At 41.5% G+C, this 22475-nt stretch overlaps 1 long non-coding RNA gene across 2 annotated transcripts; it reads left to right on the top strand.

Annotated features, from left to right (window-relative positions):
* The first annotated feature begins 307 nt into the window (after positions 1–307).
* On the top strand, positions 308–21592 carry LOC134929184 (uncharacterized). 2 transcript variants are annotated; one of them, XR_010178357.1, is made up of 3 exons: positions 308–464; positions 18581–18689; positions 20861–21592. It is a non-coding gene; the product is annotated as an uncharacterized LOC134929184 (long non-coding RNA). The 2 variants fall into 2 exon arrangements; XR_010178358.1 differs by lacking the exon at positions 308–464 and adding an exon at positions 12605–12693.
* The last annotated feature ends 883 nt before the right edge of the window (positions 21593–22475 follow it).

Raw genomic sequence — 22475 nt, forward strand, 5'->3', positions numbered from 1 at the left:
TATGTAATTCTATAAAGCCATCTGGGTCAATAAATTGGCTATATCTAAATACTGTTCTTAATATTTTCTTTTACTATTGCATAAGAAGTGAAGTTTTTATTGACAAATATTTGCTAGTATTAATCAGCGCCGAGTAGTCATTCTTCTTTTCCCTATCCTAAAGGATATATTTATCAACAAAGAAGCCACATTCTGGACTGATTCACAGACATAGGATATGCAGGATATGTGACTAACATACCCTTTCCTGTAAGCAAATCATAACATTGCACACTCCACCCAACAACCAGCACTTCATGCGTGACAGCCTCATGTGGATGGGGATCTGCAGCTTGAAAAGCTACAATGCCAGGATTTCATTACAACATCATTAAGCTTTGCATTTGTCAAGAAAGGATTTAAGTTTTTGTGTAAAGGTAGAGCTGGTGTCCTTCTGGAGGTTTCCCATCAATATTAAGTTGCAGGTATTGTAAAAAGAAAACATTATAAATGTCACCATTTTTCTTCTAAGATTAGTTCACTGTTATTTTAGGTATATGTGTATTCTCCATTATATATATTCTATAACACATGGAGGAAAATTTGGAGAAAAGCTTTTTAAAATGTCAATGTATAAAAGTACTGATTTGTTTAACTAAAGAGACCTAAAGCTGGCCGCATTGGGGCTGATGATGACAAAATTTAGTTGTGCGGGGCCCCAAGTGAATTGAGTGCTCTATACTGATCCATCTGAAATCATCTGGAATATTTTAGAAGATGACAGTGCACACGGACCAACAGCATTCATCTTCTGACCACACTAAAAGACACAGTGTAATGCAGGCCATACATTAACCAGGAGATTCCCTGACTGCCCGACAGCAATCTGATCTGCAAATCAAAAACAAACATCGATCATCAGCGATCCATTGAGGAATCGGCAAATTCCAGCATGTTAATATCCTCCACTTGCTGATCCAGATCTGCAATTCAAGGATTTCCAAAACGTTGGATTTCCCCTATCCCCTATATATATATATATACATATGTATCTAAATCATATGTCCAAACTTATGATTCCATATAAACATGATAGGGTCCGATGCAGTGAGGGGAAAGTGAGAGGAGGGGGGTGCCATTATGGACATTTTATTAGTATATACCATATTTATCTCTTTCAGTGTATTCAACTAAAAAAAGAAACCATAAGTTTCAACACAGTATACAGACATTGTTTAAAGGTGCCGTTACAAGTGACATTAACTTTAGGTTTAGTAGTAGAATGAGAATGATCCCAATGTAGACTGCTAGTGATGTGGATATAAATAGCATACTCCTGATACACTCTATAAGGGTTGGGATTGATATGCCGGTGTTTGGGATGCGATAGATCAGAATACCGACCACGGCATCCTGATGCTCAGAATCCCAACAGGGGAAGGTAAGTATACCTACCTTCCTCCAAAGGCCCCCTAAACCTAACCCTCCCTTCTAGCAGGCTAAACCTAATGCAGCTTCATCTTAACCACCACTGGTAGTGCCTAACCCTACCCCTCTTCCTGCAGCCTAAACCCAACCTTCCCCCCTGCAGCCTAAACCTACCCCCCTCCTCCCGGCATGGCTTACCTCTCTGGCAGCCTGGCATGCGGTCGGATGGTATCCTGGTGGTCAGGATTCTGGTGCTGGGTTTGTGACCATATTTAGGATGGCAGTGTCGGTATTTTGACTGCTGGGATCCCGACCTCCTGGATCCAGACCAGATCCCCTGTGTAATACAGGTCTGTCTGAACTACTGCCACAGGTCTCCTCCATAGATGGTTTTCATGAGCAGAATGGAGGAGGAAAGGAGAAGTAAAGACTAGAGATGAGCGGGTTCGGTTTCTCTGAATCCGAACCCGCCAGAACTTCATGGTTTTTTTTCACGGGTCCGAGCAGACTCGGATCTTCCCGCCTTGCTCGGTTAACCCGAGCGCGCCCGAACGTCATCATGACGCTGTCGGATTCTCGCGAGACTCGGATTCTATATAAGGAGCAGCGCGTCGCCGCCATTTTCACACGTGCATTGAGATTGATAGGGAGAGGACGTGGCTGGCGTCCTCTCCATTTAGATTATAAGAGACTGAGAGAGATTTACTGGAGCTGACTAGGAGGAGTACTGTTACTGTAGAAGTGTAGAGACTGAGTGGAGAGAGTTTACTAGTGAGGACAGTGCAGTTTACTTTATAATCCGTTCTCTGCCTGAAAAAAGCGATACACAGCACACAGTGACTCAGTCACATACCATATCTGTGTGCACTGCTCAGGCTCAGGCCAGTGTGCTGCATCATCTATTATCTATATATAATATTATATATATCTGTCTGACTGCTCAGCTCACACAGCTTATAATTGTGGGGGAGACTGGGGAGCACTACTGCAGTGCCAGTTATAGGTTATAGCAGGAGCCAGGAGTACATAATATATTATATAGTGAGTGACCACCAGACACACAGTGCAGTTTATTTAATATATCCGTTCTCTGCCTGAAAAAAGCGATACACACAGTGACTCAGTCAGTCACATACCATATCTGTGTGCACTGCTCAGGCTCAGGCCAGTGTGCTGCTGCATCATCTATTATCTATATATAATATTATATATATCTGTCTGACTGCTCAGCTCACACAGCTTATAATTGTGGGGGAGACTGGAGAGCACTACTGCAGTGCCAGTTATAGGTTATAGCAGGAGCCAGGAGTACATAATATATTATATAGTGAGTGACCACCAGACACACAGTGCAGTTTATTTAATATATCCGTTCTCTGCCTGAAAAAAGCGATACACACAGTGACTCAGTCAGTCACATACCATATCTGTGTGCACTGTGCAGTGCACTGCTCAGGCTCAGGCCAGTGTGCTGCATCATCTATATATATTATATATCTGTCTGACTGCTCAGCTCACACAGCTTATAATTGTGGGGGAGACTGGGGAGCACTACTGCAGTGCCAGTTATAGGTTATAGCAGGAGCCAGGAGTACATATTATATTAAAATTAAACAGTGCACACTTTTGCTGCAGGAGTGCCACTGCCAGTGTGACTGACCAGTGACCTGACCACACTGACCACCAGTATAGTTAGTAGTATACTTATATTGTGATTGCCTGAAAAAGTTAAACACTCGTCGTGTGACTTCACTTGTGTGTTTTTTTTTTTTTTATTCTATAAAAATAAAACTCATTCTGCTGACAGACAGTGTCCAGCAGGTCCGTCATTATATAATATATAATATATACCTGTCCGGCTGCAGTAGTGATATATATATATTTTTTATATAATTTATCATCCAGTCGCAGCAGACACAGTACGGTAGTTCACGGCTGTGGCTACCTCTGTGTCTCTGCACTCGGCAGGCAGTCCGTCCATAATTGTAATACCACCTAACCGTGGATTTTTTTCATTCTTCTTTATACATACATAGTTACATAGACATCTTCTCTTTATCAACCAGTCTATATTAGCTGCAGACACAGTACAGTACGGTAGTTCACGGCTGTGGCTACCTCTGTGTCTGCACTCGGCAGGCAGTCCGTCCATAATTGTATACCACCTAACCGTGGTTTTTTTTCATTCTTCTTTATACATACATAGTTACATAGACATCTTCTCTTTATCAACCAGTCTATATTAGCTGCAGACACAGTACAGTACGGTAGTTCACGGCTGTGGCTACCTCTGTGTCGGCACTCGGCAGCCCGTCCATAATTGTATATACCACCTAACCGTGGTTTTTTTTTCTTTCTTTATAGTCATACTAGTTACGAGTATACTATCTCTTTATCAACCAGTCTATATTAGCAGCAGACACAGTACAGTGCGGTAGTTCACGGCTGTGGCTACCTCTGTGTCGGCACTCGGCAGCCCGTCCATAATTGTATATACCACCTAACCGTGGTTTTTTTTTCTTTCTTTATACATACATACTAGTTACGAGTATACTATCTCTTTATCAACCAGTCTATATATTAGCAGCAGACACAGTACAGTGCGGTAGTTCACGGCTGTGGCTACCTCTGTGTCGGCACTCGGCAGCCCGTCCATAATTGTATATACCACCTAACCGTGGTTTTTTTTTCTTTCTTTATACATACATACTAGGTACGAGTATACTATCTCTTTATCAACCAGTCTATATATTAGCAGCAGACACAGTACAGTGCGGTAGTTCACGGCTGTGGCTACCTCTGTGTCGGCACTCGGCAGCCCGTCCATAATTGTATATACCACCTAACCGTGGTTTTTTTTTCTTTCTTTATACATACATACTAGTTACGAGTATACTATCTCTTTATCAACCAGTCTATATTAGCAGCAGACACAGTACAGTGCGGTAGTTCACGGCTGTGGCTACCTCTGTGTCGGCACTCGGCAGTCCGTCCATAATTGTATACTAGTATCCAATCCATCCATCTCCATTGTTTACCTGAGGTGCCTTTTAGTTGTGCCTATTAAAATATGGAGAACAAAAATGTTGAGGTTCCAAAATTAGGGAAAGATCAAGATCCACTTCCACCTCGTGCTGAAGCTGCTGCCACTAGTCATGGCCGAGACGATGAAATGCCAGCAACGTCGTCTGCCAAGGCCGATGCCCAATGTCATAGTACAGAGCATGTCAAATCCAAAACACCAAATATCAGTAAAAAAAGGACTCCAAAACCTAAAATAAAATTGTCGGAGGAGAAGCGTAAACTTGCCAATATGCCATTTACCACACGGAGTGGCAAGGAACGGCTGAGGCCCTGGCCTATGTTCATGGCTAGTGGTTCAGCTTCACATGAGGATGGAAGCACTCAGCCTCTCGCTAGAAAAATGAAAAGACTAAAGCTGGCAAAAGCAGTAGCACCGCAAAGAACTGTGCGTTCTTCGAAATCCCAAATCCACAAGGAGAGTCCGACTCCAATTGTGTCGGTTGCGATGCCTGACCTTCCCAACACTGGACGTGAAGAGCATGCGCCTTCCACCATTTGCACGCCCCCTGCAAGTGATGGAAGGAGCACCCGCAGTCCAGTTCCTGATAGTCAGATTGAAGATGTCAGTGTTGAAGTACACCAGGATGAGGAGGATATGGGTGTTGCTGGCGCTGGGGAGGAAATTGACCAGGAGGATTCTGATGGTGAGGTGGTTTGTTTAAGTCAGGCACCCGGGGAGACACCTGTTGTCCGTGGTAGGAATATAGCCGTTGACATGCCTGGTGAAAATACCAAAAAAATCAGCTCTTCGGTGTGGAAGTATTTCACCAGAAATGCGGACATAAGGGGTCAAGCCGTGTGTTCCCTTTGACAAGCTGTAATAAGTAGGGGTAAGGACGTTAACCACCTCGGAACATCCTCCCTTATACGTCACCTGCAGCGCATTCATAATAAGTCAGTGACAAGTTCAAAAACTTGGGCCGACAGCGGAAGCAGTCCACTGACCAGTAAATCCCTTCCTCTTGTAACCAAGCTCACGCAAACCACCCCACCAACTCCCTCAGTGTCAATTTCCTCCTTCCCCAGGAATGCCAATAGTCCTGCAGGCCATGTCACTGGCAATTCTGACGAGTCCTCTCCTGCCTAGGATTCCTCCGATGCATCCTTGCGTGTAACGCCTACTGCTGCTGGCGCTGCTGTTGTTGCTGCTGGGAGTCGATGGTCATCCCAGAGGGGAAGTCGTAAGACCACTTTTACTACTTCCACCAAGCAATTGACTGTCCAACAGTCCTTTGCGAGGAAGATGAAATATCACAGCAGTCATCCTACTGCAAAGCGGATAACTGAGGCCTTGACATCCTGGGTGGTGAGAAACGTGGTTCCGGTATCCATCATTACTGCAGAGCCAACTAGAGACTTGTTGGAGGTACTGTGTCCCCGGTACCAAATACCATCTAGGTTCCATTTCTCTAGGCAGGCGATACCGAAAATGTACACAGACCTCAGAAAAAGAGTCACCAGTGTCCTAAAAAATGCAGCTGTACCCAATGTCCACTTAACCACGGACATGTGGACAAGTGGAGCAGGGCAGGGTCAGGACTATATGACTGTGACAGCCCACTGGGTAGATGTATGGACTCCCGCCGCAAGAACAGCAGCGGCGGCACCAGTAGCAGCATCTCGCAAACGCCAACTCTTTCCTAGGCAGGCTACGCTTTGTATCACCGGTTTCCAGAATACGCACACAGCTGAAAACCTCTTACGGCAACTGAGGAAGATCATCGCGGAATGGCTTACCCCAATTGGACTCTCCTGTGGATTTGTGGCATCGGACAACGCCAGCAATATTGTGTGTGCATTAAATCTGGGCCAATTCCAGCACGTCCCATGTTTTGCACATACCTTGAATTTGGTGGTGCAGAATTTTTTAAAAAACGACAGGGGCGTGCAAGAGATGCTGTCGGTGGCCAGAAGAATTGCGGGACACTTTCGGCGTACAGGCACCACGTACAGAAAACTGGAGCACCACCAAAAACTACTGAACCTGCCCTGCCATCATCTGAAGCAAGAAGTGGTAACGAGGTGGAATTCAACCCTGTATATGCTTCAGAGGTTGGAGGAGCAGCAAAAGGCCATTCAAGCCTATACAATTGAGCACGATATAGGAGGTGGGATGCACCTGTCTCAAGCGCAGTGGAGAATGATTTCAACGTTGTGCAAGGTTCTGATGCCCTTTGAACTTGCCACACGTGAAGTCAGTTCAGACACTGCCAGCCTGAGTCAGGTCATTCCCCTCATCAGGCTTTTGCAGAAGAAGCTGGAGACATTGAAGGAGGAGCTAACACGGAGCGATTCCGCTAGGCATGTGGGACTTGTGGATGGAGCCCTTAATTCGCTTAACAAGGATTCACGGGTGGTCAATCTGTTGAAATCAGAGCACTACATTTTGGCCACCGTGCTCGATCCTAGATTTAAAGCCTACCTTGGATCTCTCTTTCCGGCAGACACAAGTCTGCTGGGGTTCAAACACCTGCTGGTGAGTAAATTGTCAAGTCAAGCGGAACGCGACCTGTCAACAACATCTCCTCCTTCACATTCTCCCGCAACTGGGGGTGCGAGGAAAAGGCTCAGAATTCCGAGCCCACCCGCTGGCGGTGATGCAGGGCAGTCTGGAGCGACTGCTGATGCTGACATCTGGTCCGGACTGAAGGACCTGACAACGATTACGGACATGTCGTCTACTGTCACTGCATATGATTCTCTCCCCATTGAAAGAATGGTGGAGGATTATATGAGTGACCGCATCCAAGTAGGCACGTCACACAGTCCGTACTTATACTGGCAGGAAAAAGAGGCAATTTGGAGGCCCTTGTACAAACTGGCTTTATTCTACCTAAGTTGCCCTCCCACAAGTGTGTACTCCGAAAGAGTGTTTAGTGCCGCCGCTCACCTTGTCAGCAATCGGCGTACGAGGTTACATCCAGAAAATGTGGAGAAGATGATGTTCATTAAAATGAATTATAATCAATTCCTCCGTGGAGACATTGACCAGCAGCAATTGCCTCCACAAAGTACACAGGGAGCTGAGATGGTGGATTCCAGTGGGGACGAATTGATAATCTGTGAGGAGGGGGATGTACACGGTGATATATCGGAGGATGATGATGAGGTGGACATCTTGCCTCTGTAGAGCCAGTTTGTGCAAGGAGAGATTAATTGCTTCTTTTTTGGTGGGGGTCCAAACCAACCCGTCATATCAGTCACAGTCGTGTGGCAGACCCTGTCACTGAAATGATGGGTTGGTTAAAGTGTGCATGTCCTGTTTATACAACATAAGGATGGGTGGGAGGGCCCAAGGACAATTCCATCTTGCACCTCTTTTTTCTTTTCTTTTTCTTTGCGTCATGTGCTGTTTGGGGAGGGTTTTTTGGAAGGGACATCCTGCGTGACACTGCAGTGCCACTCCTAGATGGGCCCGGTGTTTGTGTCGGCCTCTAGGGTCGCTTATCTTACTCACACAGTCAGCTACCTCATTGCGCCTCTTTTTTTCTTTGCGTCATGTGCTGTTTGGGGAGGGTTTTTTGGAAGGGACATCCTGCGTGACACTGCAGTGCCACTCCTAGATGGGCCCGGTGTTTGTGTCGGCCACTAGGGTCGCTTATCTTACTCACACAGTCAGCTACCTCATTGCGCCTCTTTTTTTCTTTGCGTCATGTGCTGTTTGGGGAGGGTTTTTTGGAAGGGACATCCTGCGTGACACTGCAGTGCCACTCCTAGATGGGCCCGGTGTTTGTGTCGGCCACTAGGGTCGCTTATCTTACTCACACAGTCAGCTACCTCATTGCGCCTCTTTTTTTCTTTGCGTCATGTGCTGTTTGGGGAGGGTTTTTTGGAAGGGACATCCTGCGTGACACTGCAGTGCCACTCCTAGATGGGCCCGGTGTTTGTGTCAGCCACTAGGGTCGCTTATCTTACTCACACAGTCAGCTACCTCATTGCGCCTCTTTTTTTCTTTGCGTCATGTGCTGTTTGGGGAGGGTTTTTTGGAAGGGCCATCCTGCGTGACACTGCAGTGCCACTCCTAGATGGGCCCGGTGTTTGTGTCGGCCACTAGGGTCGCTAATCTTACTCACACAGCTACCTCATTGCGCCTCTTTTTTTCTTTGCGTCATGTGCTGTTTGGGGAGGGTTTTTTGGAAGGGCCATCCTGCGTGACACTGCAGTGACACTCCTAGATGGGCCCGGTGTTTGTGTCGGCCACTAGGGTCGCTTATCTTACTCACACAGCGACCTCGGTGCAAATTTTAGGACTAAAAATAATATTGTGAGGTGTGAGGTATTCAGAATAGACTGAAAATGAGTGGAAATTATGGTTTTTGAGGTTAATAATACTTTGGGATCAAAATGACCGCCAAATTCTATGATTTAAGCTGTTTTTTAGGTTTTTTGGAAAAAAACACCCGAATCCAAAACACACCCGAATCCGACAAAAAAAATTCGGTGAGGTTTTGCCAAAACGCGGTCGAACCCAAAACACGGCCGCGGAACCGAACCCAAAACCAAAACACAAAACCCGAAAAATTTCCGGCGCTTATCTCTAGTAAAGACATCAGATGAAGAGAGGCCGAGAGAAACACTTCAAGGAGGAAGAGAGAGGTGGAGTGGATGTGAGATGAATAAACCCAGAAATAAAGGGCCCAGAGGCTAGTTTAAGATATGCAAATCGGTATTCCATGTTTAAAAATAACCCCACACATATAGCATATGTGCTTATTCAGAATTGCAACTGGAGTTGTAAGTTGGGGGAGAGAATGGTAGGTTTATGGTAGGGTGATTAAAACAAAGGCATGATCGTGAATGGGACAGATGAATAGCAGTAGCTATATCTGTTGTGGGTGACTGATGGCTGGTGCAAATATACACACTTACAATGATGATGATGACTGATAACACTAAGTTCAGATTGGATAATAGTGATTTGACTTTTGCAGCTGTTAATGATTTTTTCATTGCCTACGGCTATATCTTATGATTTACTGACCATTGATTCAGTAATTTTGTGGCCGTATTTTAGTGTGACTTTTTAGATATTTGTGATATACGAACACAACACTAGAGTTCTATAGAGTTATATAGTATTTATGTTTTATATCACCAAATAGAGAATGCATGTCCTGCTTAGGACATTTAAACTATATGACAATTTTGTTTTGATAGTCTTATGTGACTTATGTGAGTATGGTTTGTATACTTGTTCTTTATACAATAACATATTTACATAAAGTACTGTAAACACTACTCTGTCTTAAAATAATCAACACTCTGTTTTTGTTCTCTTTAGATCTTTGGCAATAAAACCCTGTTTGTATATAAATTATTTTAGCTTTAAAAAAAAAAAAAAAGTAATCTATTTTTTTATACATATTATTATTATTATTATTATTATTATTATTATTATATAGTTCTATTGCGAATGTGTAATTTTTTTTTTGTGATGACATACCAATATAACAATTTCTTTACCTTTTAGATTTGTATTTACATTATTTTTGCTTTACAGTAAATAGAAGAAATGTTTTAATCTAAAGTGTCACTTTACTGTGTGACTTTTTTTTTTGCATAATAGCTGTTTACATAATCCTTTATAGGTGATGGTGATAGCATAGCCTTTGCAATGAGCAAAGGAACAGTTGTGTACTGTACCTTTGGTGTATACCTCATCGGAATGCCGAATTATTGCCATCTACACTGCTGACTAAATTGTTGTCAGTGTTCCATTTCTATATTGCTGGCTCATTTCATATGTGGAGGTGGGAATATCATAGACTGCTTGTCTACTTTTAGTTGGTTACTAAATCTAGTACTATTGACAATCCTGACCTGCAGCAACAAGTTTATTGATTTCCCATTGAATGAGGAATCCCTTTTGCTGAAAATGCCATTGTTTAATTTCTGCAAAAATATAAATAAAAAATAGGGGCATTTGATGTTACTCATATACAGTAGCAGTAGTATTTACATGAAGAAGGTAATCCATGTTATAGATCAGGAAACATTTATATCCACCAGGGTCCACGATATATACGATGCATCATAATCCATAGTTTTGATGCCAAATTTCCATGAAGTAGCCATGAATCTTTCATCTGTATCAGTAACATGGGGTACAATATTATGTATTTATTATTTATTGGCATATACTGTACTTGTATAGCACCAGCATATTCTGTTGATCTTTAAAATTGGAAACAAAACAGTTATAAAACAAGACTGGGTAATATCTAGAGATGTGCACCGGACACTTTTTCAGGTAGAGCACGTTATACACATTGCAGCGGGTAAATCACATTATACACATTGTAAGGGTAAGCACATGGGGTGAGGTGGCAGACACACAGGGTGATGGTAAGAGGGCAGCACAGGGGGGAGGTGGCAGGCACACGTGGCTGGGGAGGTAGGCACACAGGGTTGAGGGTAGGAGCTCAGCAAGGCGTTGAGTGGCAGGCACACAGGGTTGATGGCAGAGCAGGGGTGAGCTTGTATGCATACAGGATGTGGGTAAGGAAGCAGTACAGGGGTGAGGGCGACAGATTATACAGCCAGTTTGGCGCACTTGTGATGCAGCATGCTTCTTATCAGCTCTAGCACCAGCCCTGTTTATTACCCAGGGCCTCCGGAGGACAGACACCATGCCCATCCAATGACGCTGGCTCTGCGGCTACTCCCCGTACCCACCCTGTCCCAGTTGTAATGGCCCAGTGCCGTAGCTACTTCCTCTACCCGGAGCAGAGATGGAGGCAGAGCAGTGTGGGGCGCTCTGAGTACATTCATTATGGAAGAACCCGGCTGGATATTTTTTAGCTGACACTACGCCAAGTACACCAATGTGCCCAGTGGCGCCCCCTAAGTCTGGTGCGCAAGGCAAGCACCCTGATCTCTTCCTTTTACCCCACCTCAGTCTATGAGTTATACAGGATAGTGCAGTACCAGCAGAAATTCCATAAGGTTAACTTCAAATTGAAAAGTAAAGTTGTACTGATTTCAATAGAAAGTGATAATAGGACAGTATGAAATCCAAGTAAGGGGTGTAGTATGGAATGCCGGTGGTCCGGCTCCCGGCGGCCAGCATACCGGCACCGGAATCCTGACTGCCGGCATACTGACAGCTGGGCGAGTGCAAATGAGCCCCTTGCCGGCTCGCTGCGCTCGCCACGCTGTGGGCACAGTGGCACGCGCTATCTGGACCCCCAAGAGGGAGAAAATGTGTCGGTATGCCGGCTGTCGGAATTCCGGCACCAGTATACTGTGCAACGGGATCCCGACAGCCGGCAAACTGAAGACCACCACCAAGTAAGAGAAGAGGCGATAAGTAATAGTGAGACATTACTATAGTATACATTGAATACACAGATCAATGACACATACCCTGTAAAGGATTTAACACAGAAAATAGCCAGCCCTACATAACTAATTATAAAAATAGTGGTAAAATAAGTGATCCTTAAATAAAAGGATAAATATACCCTGAATAAGAATAGGCTGGCATTGGGGTGGGGCGTACATACCTGTAGTCAGATCAACGGTGCCCTTGATGGCAGACTGGAGAAAGTACATGTTGAGGTAATCCAGATGCCTCTGCTGACACTGGGAGGAGATGTTGTGGCTACCCTCAAGGTAACAGTCATTTTTCTCCTCACAGACTGTAGGGTGTGAAAGCTGGCGTGGCCAGTAATTTGCAATTGATAGAAAAGATATGGAACTGAGGGGCAGATGTATTAAGCCTGGAGAAGTGATAAAGTGGAAGGTGATAACGCACCAGCCAGTCAGCTCCTAACTGTAATTTTTCAAAACCAGCCTGTAACTTGGCAGTCAGCAGCTGATTGGCTGGTGCGTTATCACCTTCCACTTTATCACTTTTCCAGGCTTAATACATCTGCCCTTAAGTTCTTGGGGGAAGTGGCTGTAGAAATACAAGTGCCAGCATGATCATCCAGGTCAGGCTGGCACTTGTAGTTCCACAAGAGCCAGCTGCTGTAGGTAGCAGATATTGGGGGGTGGGAGGGGGGAGAGAATGAGACATGGTGGAGGAGGGAAGGTGCAGGGATATCAGACACAGCCAGAACGATGGGAAGGCAGAAAGTGAAAGTGAAACTCAGGGACGGGGAGGGAGAGAGGAGGGAGCGCTGCTGCAGCCTCCTCTGTGGAGATCGTGACAGATAAGGAGCAGAGAATGAGATAAAGTGACGGCATCTGGTACTGGAGGTAGGGGGGGGGGTGTCAAAGTGATCAGTCTCAAGAATACAGCGCTCACTGTATGTGGAGCAGTGCCCAGAGTTGGAGACAGCACCTGTAAGTGGCTGTGGCTATGTCAGGGGGGGGGAGAATGCTCGCGGCAGCCGGCCAGCAGAGGGGATGATGACAGCCACTGACGTCCAGACCAGCCAAACGGAATCTGGTCCAGCGTCCCGGCATGCCAATCGACCACTGGTGCCATCTTCTCTGTGATTTTTGGAGATATGGCGCATGGACACTAAAGATGGCACCATATTCCCAAAGATGTCACTGGAAAGAGGGTTTTGGCCCTAATCATTAAACTCATTATACAGTAGGAAGGGGGTTGCAATGGACCACTTCAACAGCCCAGGCCTGGCTAATTAGTATCCTTCCCCTTTATTCAGCACCAGTGTCTATCAGGTTCATAATTGAATGAAAATAGTTAGTGGGATCCCAGAGCTTCCCTTTAATACTATGGTGTTGCTTTGTTCAGTATATTTTAAAATGTAAAAGAAACACACCGTATTCTATGTGCGTATGAATAAAAATACGGATTCAGTATTTTGTAATTTCCTCTGCAGAGCAGTCACTTTAATTCAGGATCTGTTGCATAACTTAGGTGGAGTCAAGTTCCACAGAAGCATGATTGGAACATCAACTTTCAGTGCACCGAGTATCAAGCATCTGTTTTTTCTTTTATTGCTCTTCTCCCTGATGTCATATCGAGATCATACATACCTCAGTTTCTTTCTAGGTCACTAAGCTATACAATAGGGAAAACACAATCCAAATTCATCCAGTAGTACTTGGGACAGATGGACAAAATGCTGACATATTTTTGTCATCTGCATGGTTCATAAACAGTCCTTAGAAGTATATTTCTCCAAAAATATTGCTATGTACAGGCTCGACCCTTACAGTTTTATTATATGTATAGGTGATGGTCACTGATACTTTCTTTTTAGGGTAGTCACTGTGATATTCTCTGCATTATATGATGTGCATTGTAGAGTTTTCTGCATTAAAAATGTATGGCGGTAACTACAAAGATTTCTGCATTATATGACACTGCAATGTTCTGTGGTGGTTGAAGTAGTATAGTGCAAGCAGCAATACTCACTTTTGAGTCTTAAGACAGTAGAGTCTGCATGCTCTATTTAAAAGTGAAGACACCTCAGAAACACAGAATAAATGCAATAGGCACTGTTATCGGGATGGGAGTCAGGATCCCAACAGTCAGAAGACCGACACAGGAATCTCGATGGACAGAATCTCGATGGTGGTAAGTAAGGGGTGGTTAGGGTTCGTGCTACAGTAGGCACTAAGGGGATGGTTAGGGTTAAGTCTGCAGCAGGGGATGGTTAGGGTTATGCTGCAGTGGAGAAGGTAGGGTAAGTCTGCAGCAGGGGATGGTTTGGGTTATGCTGCAGTGGAGAAGGTAGGGTACGTCTGCAGCAGGGGATGGTTAGAGTTATGCTAGGGTAGGAGGAGGTTTGGTTTAGGCTGCATGAGGAGGTTAAGGTTAGGCTGTGAGGTATGTTAAGATTGGGCTCTGGGGGGGAAGGTTAAGGTTAAGCTGCGATGGATGTTAGGATTGGGGGAAGGTTAAGCTGCGGGGAGGATTAGGGTTAGGCTGTGAGAGGAGGCTTCAGGGGTGGGGGAGGTTAAGGGTTATTCTGTGGGAGGAGGTTAGGCTGTGGGGAGTTAGGATCAAGCTGTGGGAGGGGTGGGTTAGGGTTAGTTTTAGGATTAGGGGTAGGTTTAAAATACCACTGTTGGTCTTCTGACTGCCAGGATCATGACAGTTTTGTTTTTTCCCCCCAACCCCTGTTATCTTAATGTAATTGGACTAATAATGGATTTTGCCCGTAATACAAACATTTCAGTCTTTACAATGTTGATGTCAGTATTCATGCAATCTAAATGTGACTTCTTTCTCCGATAGTTGGGGGGGGGGCTCAGCAGAGTTTTCCCCCAAGGTGTTGGCTTCACCCCTGGGTTCACATGTTTAAAACACATGCTAGCAAATCATTGTTGAATATTAATTTGAACACATTACTTAAAATTAATTGTACTCTTATATTGAGCAATTTATTCATTATAACTATTAGCGTGTAAATAATTTATTTTTGATAGGCATAATGTAAAACTGCAAAAGAGGATTTTTCAGTGCTGGGATGGGTGAAGACTGAATAAATAAATCAATTACATTTATGACACTATACTTTAACTCAACCCATCTTTACTCCACCATATGGGGAGAGCTAATGTGTTTTTTGGAAATTGTATAAATTGTCACAGCTACAGTGTACAGAATTATATATAATGTAAAACAACTCAAATTAGTAAATAGGTTTAAATGGTAAATAAGAGAGATCCAGATAAGTTTATGAACCATATATTTTTATTATTGATTAGAAGTGGAATTTAAAAAGCAAACAATTTCTATCAATGGGGGGGGAGAATGCTCGCGGCAGCCGGCAGCTGGGCACAGCTATGGGGACCAGGTTCGCACCAAGTTTTGCGAATCTCTATATGGGCCGCTTTGAGGAAGACCATATTTGGAGCGGCCCCTATAGAGAGAACCTGGTCCTCTATAGCCGTTTTATTGATGATTTGATTATTATTTGGAACGGGGGTCCTTCTTTAGCACAGGAATTTGTTAATTTTCTCAATCACAATACTTACAATCTTACTTTCACTCACACTTTTGATTTTGATTCAATTAATTATCTTGATATCACTTTCTCCATTCAGAACAATCTGATTATCTCCAATAATTATGTTAAACCAGTGGGCACTAGTAATTACTTACATTATGACAGTGCCCACTTTAAGCCTTGGATTAAAAATATTCCTAAAAATCAATTAATGCGTCTAAGACGAAATTGTAATCGTGATGAAGATTTCTTTGCACAATCCAAAACTATGATTGGACACTTCGAAAGAAGGGGTTATCCACATAATCTTTTGGTTGAAGCTCTTACATCAGCTTCATCTTCGACGCCTTCAGAACCCATCTTTGCACTAGGTAATCCTACTGACACTCTGGGGAGTGTTCACTCTGTGAAATTGGACCGAGGTGACTCCACCATGGGTGAGTTGAAGTTCATCTCTAAGTTTAACTCCAAATCACATATAATTAAGAAAATTGTTAATACCAATTTTGACATTCTGAAACAGGATCCTATATTAAGTAATTCCATTGGTTGTAAACCAAAGATGATTTATAAAAAGAATACCAACCTTGGTAATATACTAGCTCCCAGTGATTTAAGACCTGAAAAATCAACTAAGAGCAAAGAAGTTACTCTCAATACTTGGCTCCCCAATAGGCCTATAGGTAATTATAAATGCAACAAATCTGTTTGTTTAACCTGTAGCTATATGAGAAATAGGGTTACCAAGATTACCTCTACTAGCAATGGATCAAGTTTCCCAATCAAACAATTTCTTAACTGTGAATCTACATACTCTGTGTATGTTCTCCAGTGTCCCTGCCAACTACAATATGTTGGCAGGACCATTAGATCCATAAAAACCCGTTTCAGGGAACATAGGTGTAATATTCTTAATAAATCTTTTAAACACAGTGTCTCTCGACACTTTGCCAAATGTCATAACGGAGACCCAAGTGGTCTATCAGTGGTGGGAGTTGAACAGTTCAGTTTAACAAAAAGAGGGGGGAACAGATTCAGACAGCTCTGTTTGGGTGAATCTGCATGGATTTTCAAGCTCGATACTCTCAACCCCAGAGGGTTAAATGAGGCTATCGATTATTCATGCATAGATTGAAGTATTCCAGCTGGATTCTAATCATTGGGATCTTGTCTGATGGTATCTATGCCTTTATCTTTTATCTAAATTCTTATTATCCTTTATAAACTTTCTTTTTTCCACCCAATATATGTTTTCATTAATATAAAAAAACATTTTTTCTCCATTACACAAACCAAATTTTATATATTTATATATGTATATATATAGACTTTACTATTTATGCACTCACATGTGTATTTATCGATTATTTCTCTATATATATATATATATGTATATTTATACACATTTTATTAACATATATTATTTACCATATATATTTTATTTTATTACATATATATTTTTTTATATATTTTACGTATTTTTTTTTTATTTATTTTTATTTTTATTTTATCACAATTATCAGTTATTTCTGTATTATTTCACCAGCTATTAATTATCAATGAATACGAACAGGAAATATCGTAATTGTGTAGGTTTATTCATTTATTTGTACTCCATTTCATTTATGTTTATTCTTATTTTCAGTTTCTGCCCACAAGTATGTTTACATTTAGTATTTATTTAAACAAATATAAATCAATGATAATTGAATGTTTTCCACTATGTTCTCTATCAATTAGGAAAACCATTTTAGCACTGATTAATTTCAAGTCAGTGTTATGTATACCTGTTGATCAGTATGGAGTTCATTATTATCATGTTATTCTGTGAGTACGATACTGACCATATTATTATGTCTAGAAGAAAATTTCATCTTGATCAACTAATTGAATTGATTGATATATCTATTAATTTATTAATTTATTAAATCCATTAAATCATTAATTTAATAATTATGCTACCATCTCTTTATCCACCCTATTTTGGTTAATGTTTTTCAACCTTATTATTATATAGTATTATGATTATTAATATTTATTTTTATTTAGCTGATAGATTTGACCATTATAATCAGGCGGAACTTGCATGTTTATTTGCTTTTCATACATAGTGTTTTTATCCTAATTATCTTATTAATTACTTAAGTATGCACACCAGGACTTCTAATGAATTTAGAGGCGGGTCCTCTTAAGGAGTTAAATACGGGCCTCCATAGTGTGAGCCCCATCGTCTTGAGGAAGTCCCGGGATACGGGACGAAACGCGTTGACGTCACTCCTTCACATTGCTCACGGACGCACTGAGTGTTGCCAGTTACCGTCACCCGCAGCGGTGTTTTTACAATCTGTTTGATCAGCTGTGGAGAACATTTATCCGGAACGCCAGCCCAGCGTGTCACTGCAGCATCACGACCGGCTCGCCAAGATTCTCTGCACTTTGCTAGTGCCATCGGCGGACGCACGGCAGCTGCTCCGGTATCTCTTGTGCCGCGCCATTGCATTTCCCGCAGGACGGGTAATTATAACCGGCGGCTTCTCCTCTGCACTGGGACGCCAGTAGTTCAGAGGCACAAGACTATTGTTCTATTCATTCTCCAACAGGCTGTATTTATTGCTACTTTTTATCTCCAATTGATACAAAGAGACCACAATTTGGTCTATAGTGGCAACACTAAAGTGACACTATCTACTAACTTTTATCTAAGTGATCCACTCAGCAAATGTTTCAGTGTGCTTGAGCTCATTTCAGTATCTGTTTTTATTATTGTCTTTTTATTTTCATTTTTATGTGCTTATTAAATTTGTTTACTAGCAAGTTCCGTGTGAGTTGTTGGTTGATTGGAGCAGACACCTTTATTTATATTTAAATTTTTTAGTATCTATTCACTAAGCTCACTTCAAGCGCAGCACTTGTATATATTTTCAATTTCTATCAATGACAAACGTATTCATAAAATATATAAAATTTTTTTACTGTTTATTGCCTGTAAATTGCTAATAGTAAACAATTGTAAAAATACCACTGTATCAATAAAATAACACCAGGCATATGTCTCAAAAAAGAATAAAAATAAATGTAAAACTAAATGTAATTTTTTTAGTATATAACAGATTTTCTGGTATTTATTAATATCTATGTTATGCTGTAATGGCTAGATATAACATACTGTGTAGTACAGTAGCTTAATATGTACCTCTGTGTACCATTATTTATAGGATGCATTTGGCATCCTGTCGGTCAGGATGCCAGTGATCATGTGGTGGATGCCTGAATCCCGACCCCACTCGGACCGGCTCCGGAACACTGACAGCCAACATCCCGAAGGTGAGTATAGGGGTGGGGGTTCGGGTTCTTATAACACTCATATTATAAATCCACACAGTACAATTTCATGATTACAGCAGGTTTCAGTTTAACTGAACTGTTAAACTAATTTTATCCTAAATATGGGATCCGGTCTCTAGGTCGACAGTAACTAGGTCAACACTATGTAAGTCGACCACTATTGGTCGACAGTAACTAGGTCGACAGGGTCTCTAGGTCGACATGTTCTAGGTCGACAGGGCAAAAGGTTGACATGAGTTTTTCACAATTTTTTTCTTTTTTTTAACCTTTTCATACTTAACGATCCACGTGGACTACCATTGGAATGCTAATCTGTGCCAAGTGAAGCGGTAGCGGAGCAAGGCACCATGCCTGAAGCATGGCGAGAGGACACGGTGCACTAATTGGGGTTCCCTGCCACTCTACGAAGAAAATGACACCAAAAAAACTCATGTTGACCTTTTGACCTGTTGACCTAGACCACGTCAACCTAAAGACCCTGTTAACCTAGAGACCCTGTTGACCTAGTTACTGTCGACCAATAGTGGTCAACCTAGACACTGTCGACCTAGTTACTATCTACCTTCCATACCACACTCCCTAAATACTGTACAGTACATTGACATTACAATGTGGATATTTTAACTGTTGTTTTAGATAGGAATATATGAATGTCCTTTGGAATCTGACTATACATCTCAGTTAAATCTAAGTTTTCCAAAGCATGTCCTCAAAGAGATTTATTCTCTATCAATATAGATCTATCACAAACTGATCATTTAATAATAACAGAATTACAGTAATAAATGATCATCAAACGTGGCTAATGAAATGTCTGAATCTACACAAGTATGTACAGTTTTACTGTATAGTTTTGGGTAGAAATTAAAATATATCTTGTAACATGAATCAACGGATACAAAGTGAGGGATCAGAAGAACCGTGGCACTTCAAATGGTGACAAAGGCAGCCTCTTGCCAACACCTAAAGATCTATCCCAAGATCCAGAATGACTTAAACAGAGAAGTGGGGGAGTGGTGTGGAAGATGGCGCTAATGAGGGGAAAGGTGATTTTCGCTAATAATAAATAATACTTATCCTAGGATATTTCTCAATAGGAGAAGCGAGTAGCGAATAAAATCTCAGACATCATATTTTCGATGATTCTCATTTCAATTATAATCGCGACAGTTCAGTTGATACATGAAATAAATAAAATTGATAGTCCCAATGTGTAGTACATTCAAATAATCATGTAACATTAATGGTTAGTAAATGAGATGAAGCTTACATACTGTACACACATAGCTGAGACGGAAATACCACATATAAAGGTATCTTTAAATCAAACTTTATTTTATTGTTTTCTGTGGGGGCCAATGTATGTGTTTTTTCCTATGGGGCCTATGTGTTTAATTTTATTCTTGTGCAATGTTTTTCATCTGTGCTTGCGTCTGAGTTGCACCACGCATGCATGCACCATGATGGTGTTCATACAGAGATAGACACACAGACCACAAGAAGTGGATTTGCAATGTGTTGGCATTCCTGTGTGATTACATGGGGTTGGCTAATCAGACACAGATATAATGTAGTATGGGCATGTTGCTGAAAGTGTTTACATATTGAGAAATTTAATTGCTCACATTGGAGGCCATACTCAGATGGATTATTTGCACCTAGCATAGGTCTGATGAAAATTACAATGGTGCAATCGATGGTGGAATCTAAAGACACACAAAACATGACTGCAGCATCTGTAAACAGTAAAAGTGGGCATCTCAGTCCTTGCATATTTGGATGCATGGATGTACACCAGAGAAGGGCATTATAGCATCATTAGTATAAAGTCACAGACGAAACTGCAGCAAAAGATGCAAGGAAGTCCGCAACTGTGTTCTACTCAGAATCAGACCCTATGAGCAGGAATCCCACCTCTTGAACAGTCTCTACACCTACAACAGACCCTTCCCCATTTAGGGCTGCTTTCATACATTTTCCAGGCTGGTTTTCCATCCCCATCTGCCACCGGCAAGCACCCTCCAACATGCAATTTCTCTATTATCTCATTTATAACACCCACCTGAACTGTTCCCATTGACCATAGTTTTCAGTATTCCCTCTGCTTCTTCTTCTTATCTTCTTCTTATTTGTCTACTGACTACTGGCAGGTCCAGTTGGTTCTTCATTACAAAGAGGAGGAAGCTTGCAGTTGGGACAGAGAGCTGGATACCGAGACCATTCTTAGGGCATTGGTGGCATCCTTACAGTGATAAGCACCTCTTCAGTCATCCGAGAACCTGGATGCAGATGCCAGCCACCTGGTCTTGCTCCTTGCCTTGAGTTGTGACACTGGTCACACTGATCTTGTTGCAGCCCTGTATTCTTTTCACTAGAGCATTATTGCCCTAGTGAAAAGAATAATGTATAATTTTCACTGTATACTTTTATAATACTGTATAGTTTTCAATAGGGCATTATTGCAACTTGTTCTTTTCACAAAAAGACCAAGTTGCAATAAATAATGCTATCCTTTTGATAGCTTGTAAATGTGTCTTTAATACATGTGAAGCATGTTAATTTACCAAAATGTGGTTAGCAGTAGCAGAGATATTTTACAAAAAAATAGCAGCAAAGTAATCCCAAAAATCATTGTACTGTGCTATATTCAGTTCTGTAAATATGAAGAATAATGTAAACTTGCAATGATAATGCTTCATGCTTAACATAACTGTTTCAGAGCTAGTGCAAATTCATTTCCCAAGCTTTAATCTCTTATTGTAATTAAATTGTTATGCAATTTATAGGATGCATTTGATGATGCCAATGAGGACTTAATTAAAATCCTAATTTGAAGCATGTAAACAAAAATGTCTATTACATTAAACAGCATTTGTTTAAAATGGTTTTTACTTTACTTGTAATCTGTGTTTACCTCACTCTATAATTGTTACTCATGTAGCCTACATAATGTGTTTTTTCTGTATAATTACTTACTATAATCTATATGCAGTACAGTTGTTTTGATTGCATTTAAGATTTATTCAAAATATTCAATGAATAGGTTAAGCATAAATGGCCGCCCTTAACCTGTTTGGAACAAAGTAAAAATAAAAGTAATAATTTCTTTTCATTGCATGTCTTAAATATAAGTATAAATTTCAGTACAGGTTGAGTATCCCATATCCATATATTCCGAAATACGGAATATTCTGAAATACGGACTTTTTTGAGTGAGAGTGAGATAGTGAAACCTTTGTTTTTTGATGGCTCAATGTACACAAACTTTGTTTAATACACAAAGTTATTAATAATATTGTATTAAATGACCTTCAGGCTGTGTGTACAAGGTGTATATGAAACATAAATGAATTGTGTGAATGTACACACACTTTGTTTAATGCACAAAGTTATAAAAAATATTGGCTAAAATGACCTTCAGGCTGTGTGTATATGTGTATATGAAACATAAATGCATTCTGTGCTTAGACTTAGGTCCCATCACCATGATATCTCATTATGGTATCTAATTATTCCAAAATACGGAAAAATCCGTTATCCAAAATACCTCTGGTCCCAAGCATTTTGGATAAGGGATACTCAACCTGTATAATTAAAACATGTAAGGTACGAACTACATATCATATATTTTATTGCTAGAGAAGATGAAAAGTTGCAGCTGTATTGATGGTAATTGACTTTCATAGTGGAACTGGTTGTTTTGCAGAGGTTCTAAGTCCCACTTTTTCTTCACTATTCTTCACTGAATTTATTCATTATGTGATG

This window comes from Pseudophryne corroboree, chromosome 5 (genome assembly GCF_028390025.1).
Source record: "Pseudophryne corroboree isolate aPseCor3 chromosome 5, aPseCor3.hap2, whole genome shotgun sequence".
NCBI lineage: Eukaryota > Metazoa > Chordata > Amphibia > Anura > Myobatrachidae > Pseudophryne > Pseudophryne corroboree.